This window comes from Lissotriton helveticus, chromosome 8 (assembly GCF_964261635.1).
Source record: "Lissotriton helveticus chromosome 8, aLisHel1.1, whole genome shotgun sequence".
Lineage (NCBI taxonomy): Eukaryota > Metazoa > Chordata > Amphibia > Caudata > Salamandridae > Lissotriton > Lissotriton helveticus.
This window is the reverse complement of record NC_136069.1, coordinates 1066255579-1066276279: the sequence shown is the minus strand read 5'-3', so window position 1 is coordinate 1066276279 and position 20701 is coordinate 1066255579.

Genomic DNA, 20701 nt, shown 5'->3' with positions numbered 1-20701 from the left:
GGATGAACACGGCTGTTATGATGCTGTTGTCTTGAGAACTGAGGAACAGGCTGGGCTTTTAGGGAGATGCCTAGATTTTGAACGGTTTGGTAATGTTTAGGGGGATAATGACTGCACGAGCCTCAGTCCTTAGTTAATCTGGGCATAGTGGCGAAGCTGATTATGCCCGAGAAGGAGAAGCAATTGCGGGCGTGATAGGATAAACAATTCTGGAAAAAGGTGTGGTTAAGGCTGTGATTCGATTCATGAATGATGTTGTGGATTAGCTAAGTAAATCCTTAGGTCCATTGAGGTGGGAAAATATTTCTGAGTAAGTAGTTACACCTACTGGAGCAAGGCATACAGAGACTGCTACCCACAGGAAATCTCTGCATTTGTACGGAAAAATGTGTTTTTAAATTGTGTGCCTGCATTGGCCTTATTGCTTGTACACTATTTTTCAGTCACATGTCTAGGGAATACCTGCAATGTCTTGGAGTGGAAGTGTCTTTCCCTTGTTATGTGACCACCAATTCCAAATCAAAGGCCCTCTCATTCCCCTTTCTATTGTGCCCTTAATTTGACAAATCCTTTGCTCTTGTTTGCTGGCCCCTACTTAACTTTACATGAGAAAGAAACATTGTTTCAGAACATGGTTACAAAGTTACATCAGTTACTGGAGCGTAGTTACAGGAATTACATGAGTACAAAAGCATGGCATAAACATGAGGTAAAAAATAGGTAAGGGGAGAGAAGATTAGGGGAGAGAAGGAATGAATAGGGGAGGTAGACGGAGAATAATAGAGGGAAGAGAAGGGGGAGGGTGTAGGAGGCACAACGGGGAGACGAGGTAAAACAGTGTCCGACGTCCGGCTGGGTAGGTGACAGTCGAATAGTGAACCAGAGCCAAATTCCTCTATAGATGCGTGGGACAGCTCCACCGGTCATCGGCCAAAGGTTGCTTGGGCACCGCAGTACATACAGAAAGATTATAGTTTCCGCCTAGGGGGGCATTGTCCAAAAGTTCCATCGAGTGTGCCGGTCACGGTGTACGGTGCTGTGCTCTCGGCGGTAATGGGATAAAAACCCAGGCCTCCAATGTGTGAGACTCCTTTGTCGCTGTTGACTCTCTGAGGGTCTCTGAGACTCCAGGGTATACATGCTGGATCCCTCCCCAACAAGGAGAGGAGGAGTGCTTTGGAAAAGGGCCCATTCATGGTGGCATTATTGAAAATTGGTGTGTCAGATGTCCCCAGTGGCGGCCATCTTAGAGTACGGCATTGGGTACAGCTCAGTACACTTCTCGCATCTGGTCTTCACACTGTTCCTATGCGGTCCCAGAGGGCTTCGGCTGGTGACTTCCGTCTTATCTGCCTTCATGCCTGATGCTGCCTCATTGCCTATGCCTCACTGGCCTTTGGGGAGCACAGGTAGGTGACTACAGCCCAGGGAAGAGCCGCCCCTGATACAGCTTCCATCGCTCGTCTGGGTGTGTGTGATCCCGGCAGAGGAGCAATCTGAACAAGATGGCGGACCAGGGCACCACCTCCTAGGCCACCGCAGTGTTGCAGCTAGCTTCTACATATCAGCAGCGGCCGGAGAACAATGGGAAGATAACGCTCACCCCAGGGAAGACCCATCAATGACACAGCCCCTGTCCATCTTGTGGTGGAGGAAGCAGCTCGCTTATTTTGGCGGGTTCAAACCTGGCAGGGAGCAGAGCAGCAGACGTGCAAAAGAAAACATGCTCACCCCAGAAACAAGTACAGTCTGGCAGTGGAGCAGCGAGTCCGATGGTGAGCCACCGATGGAGTAGTGACACAGCGTCGGTTTGTTTGGAGGTGGAGGAGTCACCCCTCATCCCCTTAGGCAGACTCGTTCCTGGTGTTGAGCAGAGAAGCAGATGATGAGTTCCTGGAGTCCCTGAAGATCGTTCCCGCAGGTAAGTGGGAGATCCGTTGGAACAAGTAGGTGAGGTGGGTACAATCCGATTGGAGGGTGGAAGGCCGGGCAAACAGGGGGATATCTACCGGTTTGGTAATCCCCAGCCCAGGAGCTCAGGTGTAGAGCTCCTACTCGGCGGCCATCTTAGCATCAGCATCATGATTCTCTGGGCCATTCAACCCGGATACAGAGGACCCAATTTAAGTAGGCAAATTCACATGCGGGTATCTCCGTACATTGATTCCATTCCTAAGCCTGGATGAAATTCACTACATTCGGGCAGGGATTTCCACTCTGTAATAGAAGTATATGTTTTCACCCCTTATGTGAGGTGGTGGAGACATGTACAACTGAATTTAAGACGGTAAAGTCTCTGCGAGTAACTTTACAGACATATTTCGCACATGCCTGTAAACATAGTGTTACGCTGGGGAGGCATAGAGTTTCACAATACTATGGAGAGCTAGGGTTGGAAGAGAATAGAGAAACAACATTCACCTTAGCAAAACCACACATTCAACAAACATTAACCCCGAGAGCACCTAATTAAGGCTCACACTCTTGGCTCTGCCCTCTTCCTCTTATATTGTGTGGCCTTGTGGAAGCTAGAGCCCGACTCCATTCTCCAGATTGCAGCCAAATACACTCAAGAGGAAGATGAATATTTAAAGAGGAAACCAAATGTATAGTTTTTTTTTTTTTTATTGAATTTTAATGACAGTCAGGCACAGACACAATTCCACATGGTCACATAGCAACTTGTAAAAATCAGCACAACTGTACAATTAGCATCACAGCACATTTCAATTTGTTATGGCGATCAAAGGCATTGTATACATCAAGGCGTATTATACATTTATCCTTAACCTTATCGATTACCTATGTCGCTTGTTCAGATTGTAGGTATTGCACAAACGGGCCCAACATTCTTTAGGGCGCGAAGCAGCTGGTAGTTCTTCTGCATAAGTATCAAGTTGCTTCTTACAATATGACATATCAGTTATCCACTGTTTAACTTTTGGTGCACATTTGCTCTCCCAGTTCATTGCAACACGCCTTTTGGCTAGTAGTAGGACTATGGCTAGTAACTTATGGCTGGGTGATGATTTTATTTCACTTAGATCCAACAAGCAGGTTTGTGGGGTGTTAAGAAGCGGCACAGCAAGTATGAACCATAGGTTATTTATCACTGTCTCCCAGTATTTCTTCACAGGGGAGCATGCCCAGGCCACATGTATGAAGTCCGCCTGTGGTGTGCCACAACGTATGCACCTGTCATTAGTCCGCAACCCGCATCTGTGAAGTTGTCTTGGAGTGTAGTATGTTTGTTGTAAGCATTTGAAATGAATAATACGTAAGTTGCAATTAGGTGTAAGCATCTGTGTGAGTGCACAGCATTGTCCCCATTCCTATTCGGATAGAGGTGTATCAAGTATACTGTTCCATTTCACTAGTGTTTGTTCAGTTTGTCGATACTGTTCGTATTGGGCTGTGCTATAGAGTTTGGTTACTAGGCGTTGGTGTGCCCTGTAGGGCATTATGAGTAGGTGGCTCTTGAGGGAAGGTAGGAAAAATATCTTTAATTGCTGCACTCAGTCTAAGGTATGTGAAGAGCATTAGTGGTGTGTGAGTTCCCCCTGACAGTACATCTGATGAGGTTCTAAATTGGCCATTATGGAACATATCTCCCATTTTACGCAGGCCCATTTCAGCCAGCAGACTCAGCGTTTTTTGTTCAAGCGTCACTGAGATTCTGGGATAATGTAGTAGCGGAGTGGCAGGAGCGTATACCGTTAATTTATTAGCTCTGTGCACTAGTGTATGCCACACTATTATAGTGCTGCGCTCTGGGTCTATCACGGATCTTGAGGCGGCCGATCTTGTTTGTGAAATAAGTGCAGCTAGTAGAGTCGGGTGGGCAATCTCCATTTCTACAGCTACGTGTGGAATGTAGTTGTGTGGTTGTAGCCAGTAATATGCAAGTTGTGCTTGGGCACACAGGTAATATAGATGTTAATCTGGGGCACCGAATCCGCCCAGGGAGTAAGGGCATGTGAGTTCCTTCCAGCTAACTCTGGGTTGTCGACCTGCCCATGTTAGGGTATTCATATGTGAGCTGAGTTTCCTAAAAAACTGTTGTGTGAGGACAATAGGTATATTTACAAATAGGTATAGAAATTGCGGTAGCACTACCATTTTTTTAAGTGCTATTCTATCCGCTAATGACAATGGCAGTCAAATCCATCTGGCCACTTGATCTTCTAGTTGTTTAAGGGCCTTCCTATAGTTTTCCAGTATCACCAGTTCTGGGTCTTGGTGTATCCACATGCCCCGGTATTTAACTGGGCCAGTTTGCCATTGTGGGAGAGAGTCTAATGGAACCTGTTGTGTGCAGGGTGTTAGTGGAACGATCGTTGACTTAGACCAGTTTATACACAATCCAGAGTATTGTTCGAAGCATACATATTTTCAGAATAGGAGATTTAAATAATCGTTTGGATGTCAAGTATATACAACCATGTCATCTGCATATAGTGAAATACTAATAAAATGCAGATGAAACTGTAGGGCTGTGTGTGCATACTTCTGTCAGATTTTACACACCAGTGGTTCAAGTGCTAGTGTAAATAATAATGATGATTTTGGGCATCCTTGTCGGGTTCCTCTATGAATCTGTGGGGTGTTGGTGGTGTTGCCATTGATGCGGAGTCTGACGCATGGCTCTGTATACATCAATTTAATTCAACGAATAAAGGTTTGTGGGAATCCCATTCTATGGAGGACTGTGAACATGAATGTCCATTCCACCGAGTCAAAGGCTTTGGCTGCATCTAAAAAAGCAGCAGCGGCAGGCAATTCCAGGTGCAGCTGTTTAAATAGTGCAAATATAGTACGTTGGTTGTGCATTGTTGAACGTGTTGGAATAAAACTTGATTGGTCAGGTAATATTAGATTCCGCATTAGGTGTTGTAACCTGAGAGCTATTATTTTTGCTAATATTTTAGCATCTGTGTTTATAAGTGACAGGGGCCTGTATGATTCACAATGGGTTGGGTTTTTCTCTGGTTTAAGTAATGTTATCAACAGAGCCTCGCATAGAGATGGTGGGAGTTTGTCTTCCTCGTAAGCCTCCATGTACATAGCGAACAAATGAGGGGACAGTAAATCAATGGATTCTTTATAAAATTCACTTGGGAGACCATCTGTTCCCGGGGCCATTTTATTTGGGAGGGCGTGTATTGCCTCTTTGATTTCGTCTTCAGTTATGGGCTGCATAATGTATTCTCTGTGGGCATCAGGCAGCCAAGCTAGAGCAATGTCAGCTAGGTATAAGGTGGTCTCATCATCCGAGGTGGCTAGCTATGTAGAGTAGAAACGTGTGTAGTATTCCATGTATCTCTCTGTTATGAATGGTGTGTCATAATGTGCCCTTCCTTGTGCATCAGTAATTTGTACAATATGCATGGGAGTGTGAACGGTTTGTATCCTGGCCACCAGGGAGTGGCCGGGGTGGACCCCTCCCCATAGTTCAATGCAGTTTATCTATGCGAGAGGTATTTTACCTCACTGATAATCAGACATTTTATTTATAATATCCGCAAGTATTGTGGCTCTTAGTGTTCAGGCCGACCAAATATATAGTTATTTTTGTAGTGGATCACTATAGGGAACTACATTATCTGCCTCTGCACACCATCAGGATAGCAGAGAGGGTGAAGACGTGGTCTGAGGTCACTGAAAGAGTTAAGACATTGGGAATGGATATACACTCTAGAGGGGGTTTCAGGTAAAAATGGCAGGATGAGATGAAGCTTATGAAGGAGACGTTTTCTGCGATACGGTTAGCAAAGACTCTTTCTGAAGATGGAAGCAGATCCTGCCTCCATCTTACCTTCCTTGATGAAAGTATCCTCTCCACAATGCACACTGACTTGCTATATGCCTGACTGGTTTAGAGAATCCTAATGCCAGGCCAAGTAAGAACAAGACACATCTAACTTTCAACTAGATTATGTCTCACCACTCATGTTACACTCAAGCAGCACACATCTTGCCTGTCTCAGATAGGCACATATCACATGTATGTCACTGATACACACTTTCTCGTGAAAACTAACTAAACTTACAACCTTAAAACTTTGCTTTATAAAGCCCCAATGTCTAATACATTACTTGCAAGAGCAGTAGTAGCATTTCCTGTGGCAGAGCGTGGCCCAGGTTTGGAATCTCATTGCCTTCCTACTATCAAGTCAGGTATGGCTCACAGGTATCAATGCCATGAACACACTCTAGAGAAATGTATATCCTTGATTGAGTTAGCTCAACACTCCCATTAAAAGGCCTCAGACATGCTCAGGCGTATCATGTCATCTTTTACTTTACAGGCTCTTTGTTGTCCGTTTCTCCATCACCTGTAACCACCTGCACTGCTGCTACACTGAGTGAGTTGACATGCCATCTGGCCTCAGACAGATGGAAGACTCAGGTAAGTTTACCTTTATCTCAGTGGAAAATGGTATAAGGATATCTTCCTCTGCATAATATGATTCAATAAGACACTAAGGGCCCGATGTAGGTAAATCTTTTTTACCACTTCTTAAATACCGATTCATACCGAATCGGTATTTAAGAAGTGGTGAAAAAGAGGAGGGCAGATGTAGGTAATTAATTACCGAATCGGAAGGAATCGGTATTTACCGATTCGGTAAATACCGAATCGGTAATGCCCATTGATTCCTATGGGCATTGAAGCCAATAGGAATCAATGGGCATTACCGAATCGGTATTTACCACATCGGTAAATACCGAATTTTGCAAGGGTGCAGGGGGTGTCACTTTGACACCCTCTGGCACCCCAATTACAGGCATGTGTGCCATGTGGCACACATACATGCCCTAAGGGCATGTCTGTGTGTCACATGGCACAGGTGTGCATGCACAGATGTGCATGCACACCTGGATTCGGTATTTCACCACCCAATTGGATTGGGTGGTAAAATACCGACTCCTAAAGGCCTGTGGCACTGTTTGCAGTTCCACCTACATGTGAGATTTACCGAATCGGTAAAATTACAGATTCGGTATTTTACAGAATCGGTAAATTTACTGATTCGGTAAATTTACCGATTCTGTAAAAAAGGTCCCCTACATCTCAATGACCCATTTACCGGTCGGTAACGGCCGAATTCCGCCGTTACCGACCGGTAATGGTCACCTACATCGGGCCCTAAGACCATGTTCAAAAAACAACAAGTGATGGACTGAATGTGGATCAATGTCACACACTCCCCCAGTCAAAAGATCTGGGCCCAAATCCATCGTTTTTTTGCACTCCACACCACCCTGGGTCAGATAATGGCTTTATGCAAATCAGCTCTGACCCTGTTGCCCCATGGGAACAGTCCAGTCCGAACTACAACAGCCATATCTTTCCCAGACCGGAATCAAGCATCCGAGGACCGGACCGGTTTCGAGGTAACACCTCTCTTCAGCCCGGCTAGCTTGACTCCAAGTGGTGTGGAGTGCCTGGGACCCACGTCTGGGCATCCCCAGCGCACTTAGGGCGGCAATTGCAAAAAACAACAAGTGATGGACTGAATGTGGATCAATGTCACACACTCCCCCAGTCAAAAGATCTGGGCCCAAATCCATCGTTTTTTTGCACTCCACACCACCCTGGGTCAGATAATGGCTTTATGCAAATCAGCTCTGACCCTGTTGCCCCATGGGAACAGTCCAGTCCGAACTACAACAGCCATATCTTTCCCAGACCGGAATCAAGCATCCGAGGACCGGACCGGTTTCGAGGTAAGACCATGTTCAGCATGTTCCACCAACAGGTCTTAAATGGGGCCTTACTCAATGTTTGAATGTTCTTGTTATGGCTCCAAAGGGGAGTCTGTATGATAACGTGTTGATCGCTGCCATGATCAAAGAAGGGGATCATTTGGGCACATGCAGTACATATGTGTTGACCCCACAACCTACCTGCATGCTTATGAAAGACTCTGTGGGCGGTCGGAGTCCCGGGCTGCTCCAGTGAATGAAGCGCTAATTTCCGAGACGTATCTGTGTGTGAAAAGAAAACACAAGGTCATCACTTCATGAACCGGAAATGTTTAAAATACATTTCCGGGTTCACCTCTGCGCAGATTATTCCTTCAGTTTCAAAGATGCTGTGTTTGGGGGAGCTGTGGAGCAGTGATTTAGAAGTGGTGCTGTAAGGCAGTAGCCATTCCGTTTTTACTCGACCTTTTGTTTGAGTATACCTTTGTTTTTTCCCAGTATCTTTACTGAGAACTGCCTGGTGTTCTGCTATGCTTTTTTCTTTTCTTCCTAAGCATCAACTATCTGAAAATTCCATTACCAGTGCAGGAATTATTCTTGGAGAGAGTACCTGGAAGCCTATTGTATACTCTGCTTAGAATGACATACTCATCTGCATTTTCTTTGGCAACCTTTTGCGAGACTCAATTGAATGGGTGCTTTGTCACAGAAGTGGCACTGTCTTTGTGACTTTATTTGTTCTTCTTATTCTGGATGTGATTGAATCCACATAGGACATAGGTACAGAAAGGCAATCTGATTTATGTACAGAACAATGTTATTGACTCAATACACTTCTGTCTGACTCCGTCAGAAACGGTCGCTCCGCACGCCCCCTGGTCTCTCCTGGGTATCGTTGTTGTTGTTTGCTCGCATTCCTTTGCTGCCTTTAATATAACTGTTGCCTGCTTCCTCATTTGTGCTTTGCTTGCATTACCTCTTGCCATTGTTTACATTGCTCGCATTGCCTTAAAGAGTGTCTGGGCCGGTTTATGTAGTAGCGCTCGCATTGCATATTTGATTCTAAATAATAGTGCCTGACTGCTAGTGCCACTGCCCACAGCGTAATTCAGATTTGTGCCCCAACCTGTTCCGGTTTCGCTTTAGCTGCGATTTTGTTGTTGTTGTGCCTCGGAGCCCGTCCTCTCCACCCCGCTCCCGCCTCCCAGCTGCTCCTCCCTCCCACGGACTGCTAAGGCTCACCTCGTCTTTGGAAGCGCTGTGACCGTCCTGACTCAGTCAGAAACGGTCGCTCCCCACGCCCCCTGGTCTCTCCTGGGTATCGTTGTTGTTGTTTGCTCGCATTTCTTTGCTGCCTTTAATATAACTGTTGCCTGCTTCCTCATTTGTGCTTTGCTCGCATTACCTCTTGCCATTGTTTACATTGCTCGCATTGCCTTAAAGAGTGTCTGGGCCGGTTTATGTAGTAGCGCTCGCATTGCATATTTGATTTTAAATAATAGTGCCTGACTGTGCTAGTGCCACTGCCCACAGCGTAATTCAGATTTGTGCCCCAACCTGTTCCGGTTTCGCTTTAGCTGCCATTTTGTTGTTGTTGTGCCTCGGAGCCCGTCCTCTCCACCCCGCTCCCGCCTCCCAGCTGCTCCTCCCTCGCTCCGCCCCCCTCCACTTATGTCAGATGCTTCTGCGCGCAGCGTTCACGCGCAGTGGTCGCGCCCCATGTGCGCTGAAGGTGCGCCAAAGGTAAGCCCGTCTACGCCCGTCCGCGCCTGGACCGCGCCTAGCGCCAGACCCCCTGGCCCCCGCAAGATCCACTCCTCCCGCATAATGTACAACGCCGCATCCCTTTTAGCACTCAACCCCGGCCAACTTCCTGATTGCCACCAGGCCGCCCCCGGACACACCCATGGACCCTTCACCTGCCACTCCTGCAAGTTCGACTGCATCAAGACCCACACCAAATCCACAAACTCCAAACAGAGCTCCGACAATAACCACCTGAAGTGCATCCTGCTCAACACCCGCTCGGTCCACAGACACGCTATTGAACTTTGGAACCTACTCGACACCACATCGCCGGACGTCGCCTTCCTCACGGAAACCTGGATGAACGCCTCCTCAGTGCCCGACATCGCCATAGCCATCCCAGACGGCTACAAGATCATCTGAAAGGACCGCATCAACCAAACAGGAGGAGGCATCGCCATCGTCCACAAGAACACCATCCTCATCACGACCTGTTCCGACGATAACCTCGCAGCCGCCGAACACCTTCACTTCCAGATCCACACCGACCCCAAGACCACGCTCAGAGGCACCCTCATCTACAGGCCACCAGGATCCCGCACACAATTCAGCGAAGACATCACTGACTTCATTAGTCCACACGCCCTCCCCTCCGAGGACTACATTCTACTGGGAGACCTCAACTTCCACCTGGAAAAGAACAACGACAGCAACACCACCACCCTTCTGGACAACCTCGCCAATCTCGGACTCAAACAACTTGTTAACACCCCCACCCACTATGCCGGACACACGCTCGACCCAATCTTCACCTCCAGCAAGCACATCTCCTTCAATCACACCACAGCTCTCCATTGGACAGACCACAGTTGCGTTCACTTCAACTACAATAAGACTACGGCCCACAACCACCCACAACCAATCCCCCGCAGAAACTGGAACAAAATTACCACCGACCAACTATTCACATCGCTTCACCAAAACCCTCCTGAAAAACCATCAGACCCAAACCTTGCCGCCACCAACCTCACACAATGGATCACCCACAGCGCTGATGAACTAGCACCCTTTAAAAAACATCAAATCAAGCAAGGTTGCAAAAAAGCCCCCTGGTTCAACGATGACCTCAAGAAATCCAAGAAGATCTGTCGCACCCTCGAGAAAGCCTGGAGAAAAAACCCAACCACTGACAATCTGGCCACTTTCAAGAACGCCACCCGCAATCACCACCAGCTGATCCGATCCACCAAGAAATCAGCATTCAAGAATCGACTCGACAACAACGCCCACAACAGCAAGGAACTATTCAACATCGTCAAAGAATTTACCAACCCCACCGCCGGCACCAACGACATCACTCCTTCCCAAGACCTCTGCGACTCCCTAGCCTCATTCTTCCACAACAAAATCGCTGACATACATAACAGCTTTGAAAACCAGTCCGGAGACCAGTCCACCCCACCCACCTCCGAACTAAAACCTCCCTCCAACAACCTCTGCGCCTGGAACCCAATCACCACCGAAGACACCATCCGCCTGATGAACTCCATCCACTCAGGATCACCAACCGACCCATGTCCCCACCATATTTTCAACAAAGCAGACTCCATTATCGCACCCCATCTCCGAGACGTCATCTACTGCTCCCTCAACTCCGCCACCTTCCCGAAAAGCTGGAAACATGCCGAACTCAGCGCCCTTCTGAAGAAACCCACAGCAGACCCCACTGAACTTAAGAACTATCGCCCCATCTCGCTCCTCCCATTCCCTGCCAAAGTCATTGAGAAAGCCGTCAACAGTCAGCTCGCAGCCTTCCTCGAATCCAACAATTCCCTCGACCCTTCACAGTCCGGCTTCAGAACCAAACACAGCACCGAGACCGCCCTCATCGCAGCAACAGACGACGTTCGAACACTACTGGACAACGGAGAAACAGCTGCCCTTATCCTGCTCGACCTCTCCGCAGCCTTCGATACAGTCTGTCATAGCACCCTTATACAACGCCTCAGCAACATCTGAATACAAGGAAAAGCATTGGACTGGATCATCTCGTTCCTCGCCGGAAGAACCCAGAGAGTCCGCCTCCCCCCTTTTAGTTCAGAAGCCACCGAAGTCATCTGCGGCGTACCACAAGGATCATCACTCAGTCCCACCCTCTTCAACGTATACATGAGTCCCCTCGCATCCATCGCACGCCAACACAACCTCAACATCATCTCCTACGCAGACGACACCCAGCTGATCCTCTCCCTCACCAAAGACCCAAACACCGCCAAAACCAACCTACATGAAGGGATGAAAGAAGTAGCCGAGTGGATGAAGAACTGCCGCTTAAAACTGAACTCGGACAAAACGGAAGTCCTCATCTTAGGTTCATCCCCCTCCGCCTGGGACGATTTATGGTGGCCACCGGCCCTGGGAAACGCACCCAAACCTACGGACCACGCACGTAACCTGGGCTTCATCCTGGACTCCTCCCTCTCGATGACCAGACAAGTCAACGCCGTCTCATCATCATGCTTCAACATCCTACGTATGCTCAAAAAAACCTTCAGTTGGATCCCCATCGAAACAAGAAAGACGGTCACCCACGCACTAGTCACTAGCCGACTGGACTACGGAAACTCCCTTTACGCCGGAACCACAGCCAAACTACAGAAAAAACTCCAACGCATCCAAAACGCCTCAGCCAGACTCATACTAGACATCCCCCGTCAAGCTCACATCTCCGGCCACCTGAAAGACCTCCACTGGCTACCCGTCAAAAAGAGAATAACGTTCCGTCTCCTCACACACGCACACAAAGCCCTCTACGACTTAGGACCCGAATGCCTCAACACGCGCCTGTCCTTTTACACCCCCACCCGCCAACTACGATCGTCCAATCAAGCCATTGCCGCAATTCCACGCATTCATAAATCCACCATGGGGGGAAGATCCTTCTCCTACTTAGCGGCCAAATCCTGGAATTCTCTCCCCACCCACCTTTGCCTCACACAGAACCACCTCTCCTTCAGAAAACAACTAAAAACTTGGATTTTCGACAAATAAAATTCCCCCTTCCCTCAAGCGCCTTGAGACCCTCTGGGTGAGTAGTGCGCTATACAAATGCTTTAACTTGAACTTGAACTTGAACTTTCTATGTTGCTCATACCTCATAAGTATTCTTTTTTGTTTGCCATAATTAACAGAGGTGTTCTGAGGTCTATCAAGTGGATTCTCCCCCTGTGATGTGTGGCAAAACGTTTGTTTTGGTGGGTACATAGCACATAGAAAGAAACAGTTTAAGGCATATTATGTAAAAAGGATCCACTGGTAAATACTCTTGCTTCTTTGTAGAGTTTCTATGAAAGAGCAACAGTATTCAGGAAGGATCAATCCATTCCTTGTATTCCATATTGGTAAGACCGTTCTTATTTTACTCTACAGGTAATAGGTTAAGCAAAATTATTGATATAAAATGAAACATTGTATAGGCGTCGTCTTATGGTATTTTGATTTGATGCCCAGGTCTCCTTCCCAGCTGTCCCTATCTTTTCCTTCACTCACTTTATCACCTCAAGCTTCTATGCTATTATAGCATTTCAGAATTGAGTCTATCAAGGAGTGGACCCACTTGAGCCACAAAACGATCCTGAGGATTCAGAAGGTCGCACCCTGACAGTTCTCATTGTATTAGATCCTGGAGTGAACAGCAAAACACACAAGATGATGGACGGAATGTTGCACAATGGCAAAACATTCACCCCCAGTCACAGATCTGGGTTTAATCCATCGTTATTTTGCTCACCAAGCCACCCCAGTTCGGACATGGCCATATACAAATCAGTCTTGACCCTGTGCCTCATGGGAACAGTCCAGCCCAAACTGCCCAGCCATGTCTTCCCTGGACCGGAATCAAGCATCCTAGGACCAGTTTCTGGCTATCAGACGTCTTCAGCCAGGATAGCTTGACTCCAGTGGCTTAGTGAGCACGGGACCCACGTCTGGGCATACCCTTCCCACATAGGGTGAACAACAAAAAACACAAGATGATGGATGGAATGTTGCACAATAGCAAAACATTCACCCCCAGTCACAGATATGGGTTTAATCCATCGTTAGTTTGCTCACCAAGCCACCCCAGTTCAGACATGGCCATATGCAAATCAGTCTTGACCCTGTGCCTCATGGGAACAGTCCAGCCCAAACTGCCAAGCCATGTCTTCCCTGGACCGGAATCAAGCATCCTAGGACCAGTTTCTGGCTATCAGCCGTCTTCAGCCAGGTTAGCTTGACTCTAGTGGCTTAGTGAGCACGGAACCCACGTCTGGGCATACCCTTCCCACATAGGGTGAACAGCAAAACACACAAGATGATGGACGGAATGTTGCACAATGGCAAAACAATCACCCCCAGTCACAGATCTGGGTTTAATCCATAGTTATTTTGCCCACCAGGCCACCCCAGTTCAGACATGGCCATATGCAAATCAGTCTTGACCCTGTGCCTCATGGGAACAGTCCAGCCCGAACTGCCAAGCCATGTCTTCCCTGGACCGTAATCAAGCATCCTAGGACCAGTTTCTGGCTATCAGCCGTCTTCAGCCGGGATAGCTTGACTCCAGTGGCTTAGTGAGCATGGGACCCACGTCTGGGCATACCCTTCCCACATAGGGTGAACTGCAAAACACACACGATGATGGACGAAATGTTGCACAATGGCAAAACATTCACCCACAGTCCTGGAGTGATACATCTTTTTTCCCAGAACCTAACATTAGCTAATGTCATGTCACTGTCTTCCTATATTTGACCTAATTCTCCAAATAGCTATTAGCCATGTGAGGACTCTGGTGAATCTTTAATTATTGCATAACACTAACATGGTCTCATAACCTTTTTTTTTTACAGATATTTCAATACTAAGTATATGCTACTTTTCACAGCTACAGTGATGTAATGGCCTTTGGTGCCCACACTGTATACCATTCATTCAGCCACATCATGGGACATCCAAAAGCCGGACTTTGGCCATCTCGATTGGTCAAGGAAGTCAGTTATCATGATAAATATAGTAATATCTATAGCCATTTGCAACTCAATTTCCTCTTCCTACTTCTACCAAATATCTGTCCATTGATTATTTTCTGTATGTGAAGTATTAAGACATAGCTGTCTTTTACATTTGTCAGTGTAATGGTACCAGAATATCATTGTAAGGATAATTTCTGACATAAATGGCATGCCCTACATATAGGTTACACATATTTTAACTATTTGGGACTCAATATTTATGTTAGTTGATTTTTCTGTAGACAAAATGTTAACATATAACCTTATAAGGATGGAGACAATTCATCACACCTATCACAGTTGTTCTCAGTAACACATACCAGATTATAAGGTTTAGCAATATTCCTTTCTGCAGCTGCTGCATCACGGGACACATGCCCTCAACCATCGTCTGGAGCATTTGTTTAACAGCTGATGTCAAGGGGTCTGTCATCAAAATAATAATCTGTTGCAGTTGCAGGTAATACACTATTCAAGCTTACATGTATGGGTACATATCAAGCAACATATACCCTTATATACCAATTTAATATCTAATTTGTCTTTGTGGAAGGAGCAGTTGTGCCTTAAAGTTAGTGTACAAAACACAGCCCCCCTCCGGGAACCATATATGACCCTGGGGACTGCCACTGTGCAGGGCCAGCTCCTGCTATCTCCTGAGATTCCCACCATTGTGAGATAACTGTTTGCTTTTGCTTGGCAGGAGCTGTCAAACCTCTCCTGCTTGCCAGAAGTGGAGTTTGTGTCACTTTCTCTGCCCGCAGACATGCGGGTAGGGAAAGAGTTGAAAGATTGCTCTCACATGCAGGGAGCTGCATTTACAGCAGCTCCCTGTATGCAAGAGCAAAGGGGGCTCCTGCAGGGGGCAGGGAGTCGGTTTGGACAGTGTGGGCCTTGAGGATCCCCTGCAGTCCAATAGAACATTGGGTGCCCTGGGTGGGCTCCAGGGCACCCAGAGAGTCATGGTTGGGTTCCGGGTGATGGGTTCTATGGCTGAATTTGACCTGGGGAGGGGGGCTGCATGGTCCCTTTCATCATTCAATTTCAGCTGGGCCCTGGGAGATGGACTCCCCAGGGCCGTAATGAGCCCGAGGAGGGGGCCGCATGGCCCCATCACCATTTTCATGGTTGTAGGTAAAGGTCTTCCCCATTTTCCCATGTTGATGGACAGCCTAAACAAAAGGCTTTCAAAGCGCTTTTCCAGACAATTGTGGTGGCGTCATATTGATGCTGAAGAATATGAGGATATCTCCACCAAACTAAAAAGCACTTCAATTATTTAGGTAATAGGAAGCACCCCTGTTTGGTGGAGATTCACCTCTTTGTAGTCTCATCGACTTCTTTTGATGGCTATTCACGGTATCACAGATTTGTGGATGTAGACTCTCGAGGTACAATCACATTGCTGAAATTACATGCGCACAAGGTCACTGGAAACATTAACTCATGGTCCTTTACACAGCTGCAGTGCAGAATATGTATGAGACATTTATCCAACGAGGTAGCACTTACTAATTAACCATATGAAATTGCTCCAGTTGGGTAGACATTTTTGGGGATTCTTCTTGGAGAAAATGAGGTTCCATTCAGGCACTGGTGGGCATTTCTCAAAAATTAAACCACAACGGGAAGCACTTACAAACACAAACATAGCAGGTGCCCCAGTGGAAGCTCCACTTCAGTAAAGCACAAATGATCATAACGTCTTGGGTTTGATAAAAGCAAAGCAAGTGTGTTACCTTTCGTATTCCACGTTGACAAACAATCTGAAATCTTTAATGTGGGACAAGTGCATCATTGATCTATTGAAGCGCAATCTGATCTGGGGTGACTGTGATGAGTGATTTTTTTCTCATCGTCTCCTGGTGAGAGCAGAGTCCATGATTTTCCCTTTGCAATACCCTATGCAAATGTTTAACATGCATAGCACTACTTACACACCCACTCACAGCTATTCACAGACCCATACAGGCACTCAAGGACCCACTCACAGAGCCGCACAGGCACTCACACACCCACTCACACATAGGCACTCACAGACCCACCCAAAGACACACACAGCCACTCACACAGCCACTCTCAAAGCTGACAGGTTTCAGATAGGATTACATTTTTTTTGTAAAAACATAAAAACTCACTGACTCAGTCAGTCAGACGGTGGCTAATTCTAAATGTTTTTCATACCAGTTCAAGGTGGATGCATGTGCTTGTGGATGGGCAACAGGGTCAGAGCTGATTTGCATATCGCCATTGTCTAACCCAGGGTGGTGTGGAGTGCAAAAAAACGATGGATTTGGGCCCAGATCTTTTGACTGGGGGAGTGTGTGACATTGATCCACATTCAGTCCATCACTTGTTGTTTTTGCATGTGGATGGGCATGCGGCACAAGTGACTATGAAAGACAGCCACCTTGGATTGGCTTTTCTTATAATTCAGCATGTTGTGCATGGTTCTCTTGTTAATCTTCTACCCCAAGCACGTCATTTGAGTCAACTGTCAATTATGTGATAACTTTTCAGTTTACAAAAAATGTCGGCTTCCAGAACCGAATTAGTGAGATATTAAATACATAGGGGCTGATTTTCAAAGGTAAACCTACACTTTTGAGTAAGTTTGTGATTTTTTCCTATTCACAAAGGTATTTTACCCGTAGTATCTTCCCGACTGTGCAATCTACGTTGTTGCGGCAGATACTCCATACATAAAAAGATAGGACAGCCCTTTCTTTTTATGTGCTGAGTCTCCGCTACGAGTGCAGAGAAATGAAAAAGAAAAAATCCTAAACCTACATAAAAGTGTATGTTTGCCTTTGTAAATCAGGCCCATATTATTTGTATTTGTATTTGTATTTGTATGCGGTATTTATATAGCGCGAACTGTCGCTCCGAAAGGAGCATCCTGGCGCTGAAGGAGGACTACGACAACATTCGTGAGAACTAGATGGCGGCCATTACATTACATTACATTATTCACATTGAGGAGGGTTGTGTGCTTGGGTATGGTACCACAAGGAAACGTGAGCATGTACCTATCAGTGAGGTTTTTGAGAAGGGATTGGATCCATGTCAGAAGGTATATGGTGAAGCTCAAAAAGAGTCATAAGGCCCATTATTTTTTATGACTTATGGGCGAGTTGAGCGCTGTAGGTATTCCACATTCCAGAAAATAGAATAAACATGCCATAATTGAAAATGTTCCGTTTTTCTCGAGAGGGTAAGCTCTTTAAGGCAGTAGCGTAATGTAAAGGGATATGCCCCACCTGCAGAATATGATGAGGTGCGCCCGAGTCTCTCATATTTCGAAGATATTCATTAGCATGCAGATGAATGGGGCCCTACTGCGCCGCAGTGGCTTCTGGGTCTCGTGTCACGCCCCTGTTTTAAAGGCGACCATTATTTGTTCTGTAAAGTAATTAGCTTTGAGTATTAGATTGTAAAGATTTGTGACCGGGAGGTAACAGATGCTCTGATAGTGCTGTGTGCCGCTCAATTTGGAATAAAGCACACAAAAGGCTTAACAACAGACCACATTGATTTCTTAAGTGGTCATAGCTTTTTTACGCACAGTACTTGACAATATCTGGGATGGGCGAATATTTTCCTGCAGTCCAAAAGCTATTTCTGGAGAACTAAAAAAAATGAGCTTATGTTACACGAAGTGTGAAGCGCGTATAAGTACTGTTCTGCCTAAACATACATTATTGACAGCTAATGTCTCTGCCATTTAAAACTTAGCTCAGAAATACCAAGTATTTCTTAAAGTAATCACAAAGAAAAAGGTATCTTGATAACCAAACTGATAAAGTATTTCTATTTCGGGAATAAAAATGTAGAAACCATTGGAAAACGGGAAACATCCTTTACAACGCAACTTTTACCACGCAGTGCCTTTACGACACAACTTTTACAACGCAAACCATTACAACGCATTGCGCTGGGGGGCGCTCTAGGATAGGGAATAAGTTTAATTTACTGTCCAACACCTTCCCTAGTGTCCACGGGGACTGGAGTTGGAATAGTAAATTAAACTATTCACTATCCAGCGCCCCAAAGCACTATGCGTTGTAATGGTATTCGTTGTAAATACCGCGTTGTAAAGGCATGTGATGTAAAAGTATGCGTTGTAACGTCATACATCCTTGGAAAACAGCTCAACTACTAGCAAATTAGCCCATGCCCCAGAACGTGTAGGGGATTCTTCTGTCCTTTAGCAGTAGCACAATAAGTAAAGCATATAATATTTGTATTTTGTACATTTGATACGGCATAGAAGAGACTTGGCACTTCCAATCTAATTAATAAAGTAGATTCGAATCACTAAAAACCATTCATGTTCCTTCAATAATTTCACAATCACCACACCAATCATTCAGTAATACAACCCTTTATAACTTTCACACATATCCTGGAAGTCTATTATTATAAAATGCAGTGAACCAAGGACAGTAGTAATTCATACAGTCATTATACACATAAACAAATAAGACCCACAGATTTAATGCACTATAATGTAAGTCAATGCAAGGCAAAATACAAAAGAAGTTTCTTAATCAATTAAAAATTCATGAAAGAGTTTGAAACTTTTATGATTCTGTCAGCATCACTGTGTGAATTGCTCAAAGGTTGAAAGCATGAAATGCAAATAGCCGAAACGTTGCATGAGGCAGCAAAACGTAATGTAACATGACAACACATATTAATGTTACCATATTATATGTTTTATATGTATTATAGGCACATATAACATAACCTAAAAGAAAATAACAAAACAGTTGCTTCTTGTGAAATTGAGACTCTGCAGTGTACCATCAAAAAGTGTATCTTTGTAATGGCATATAAATATGCTTTTACAATAGAGCAATGGCTTATTCTGTGCACTGTTGAGTGGGGAAGGACACGTGGAAAGCAATAGAAGTTATCAGTGTCAATGTCTTTAAAATTTGAAATACAACACGTTGAGTAGCAAAAACTGGAAACAAAAGAATATACAAGTAGGACATTTGATTTGAGAAAAGGCAGCCATACAAAAAAGTCAATTATTTGTTAAGGAAATGCACGAGTATGGGTGGTTTAAGCAATGAGGTCAGGTAAAAACCTCTGACTAGTGTTAGGTTATGTTTAGGAATTAGAGGTAGTAAAGTCTGGTGTGAGGGATAATTTTATGTAAAATGTATAGGTTAGCGTAGGAGTTAGTTTTAGGATTGAGATAACACTTGGGATGGGTTTGGGTTAGGGTGAGTTTAACTTTAGGGGAGTGGTTAGAGCTAGAATTAGAGTGGAAGAGAAGATGTTGTGCTAAGTTCCTGAAATAAAACTTGTCCTTACTTCAGACCACTTCAGTGTTATGTATCTGGGGGCATATTTATCATTGTTTTGTGTTGCCCTTGCGCCACAGAAGGGGGCGCAATGGCGACAAAACAACATGGTCAGATTTTTCAAGCCACACAAGGCCGCCTTGCTTGGCCCTGAGTGGCTTGTTAAATCTGGAGTAATGGAAGGCAGCACAAATCGCTTGAGTTGCTCTTCCCGAAGGTGGCATTCCATGGGTGGATTGTGGGTGCTCTCACTCATCCACCTAAGGATTTTGACACATTGACAGATTAACTAACACTTGTAAGCCTGTGAATGCGTCAAAATGCTACACCTTCCGAGGGGAGCCAAAACATTGTTTCCTCTTTCTAAGTGTACCTTCCTTCACAAATCCAATCCTGCCTGCAATGTAGGCACCCTTGTTCCATGATGCAATGTCGCCTGCATTGGCGCAAGGCAGCATATTGTGTGCCAGCCCAAGAAAAGAACAGGAATGCGCAGTATCTTGTTAAATATGACACATTTCTGCCCCTTCACGCATAGCAGCAAGGAGGCTTTTTCTGCTGCACTGTGTGAAATAATGATACATCTGTCTGCTAATTACATTTTGGTCAAGTTTGGGGTAGGATTCCCATGCCATTCAAGCAAGGTCGGGATGGCAACTTTTACTTACCTTTATACACATATAAACTTACTCATCGTTTACTATTCACCTATATTTAAATTTACAAGCCAGAACACAGCCAAAGTGTGGTTCAAAAAAATGGTTGACTTTTAATTTTGTAAAGGCAGTCATTAGCCAATCGCATTCTGTTTTGTTATTGACATGTACCGTGCTAGTCTACAAAATTACAGTGGTATACCATGTCACATTATATCAC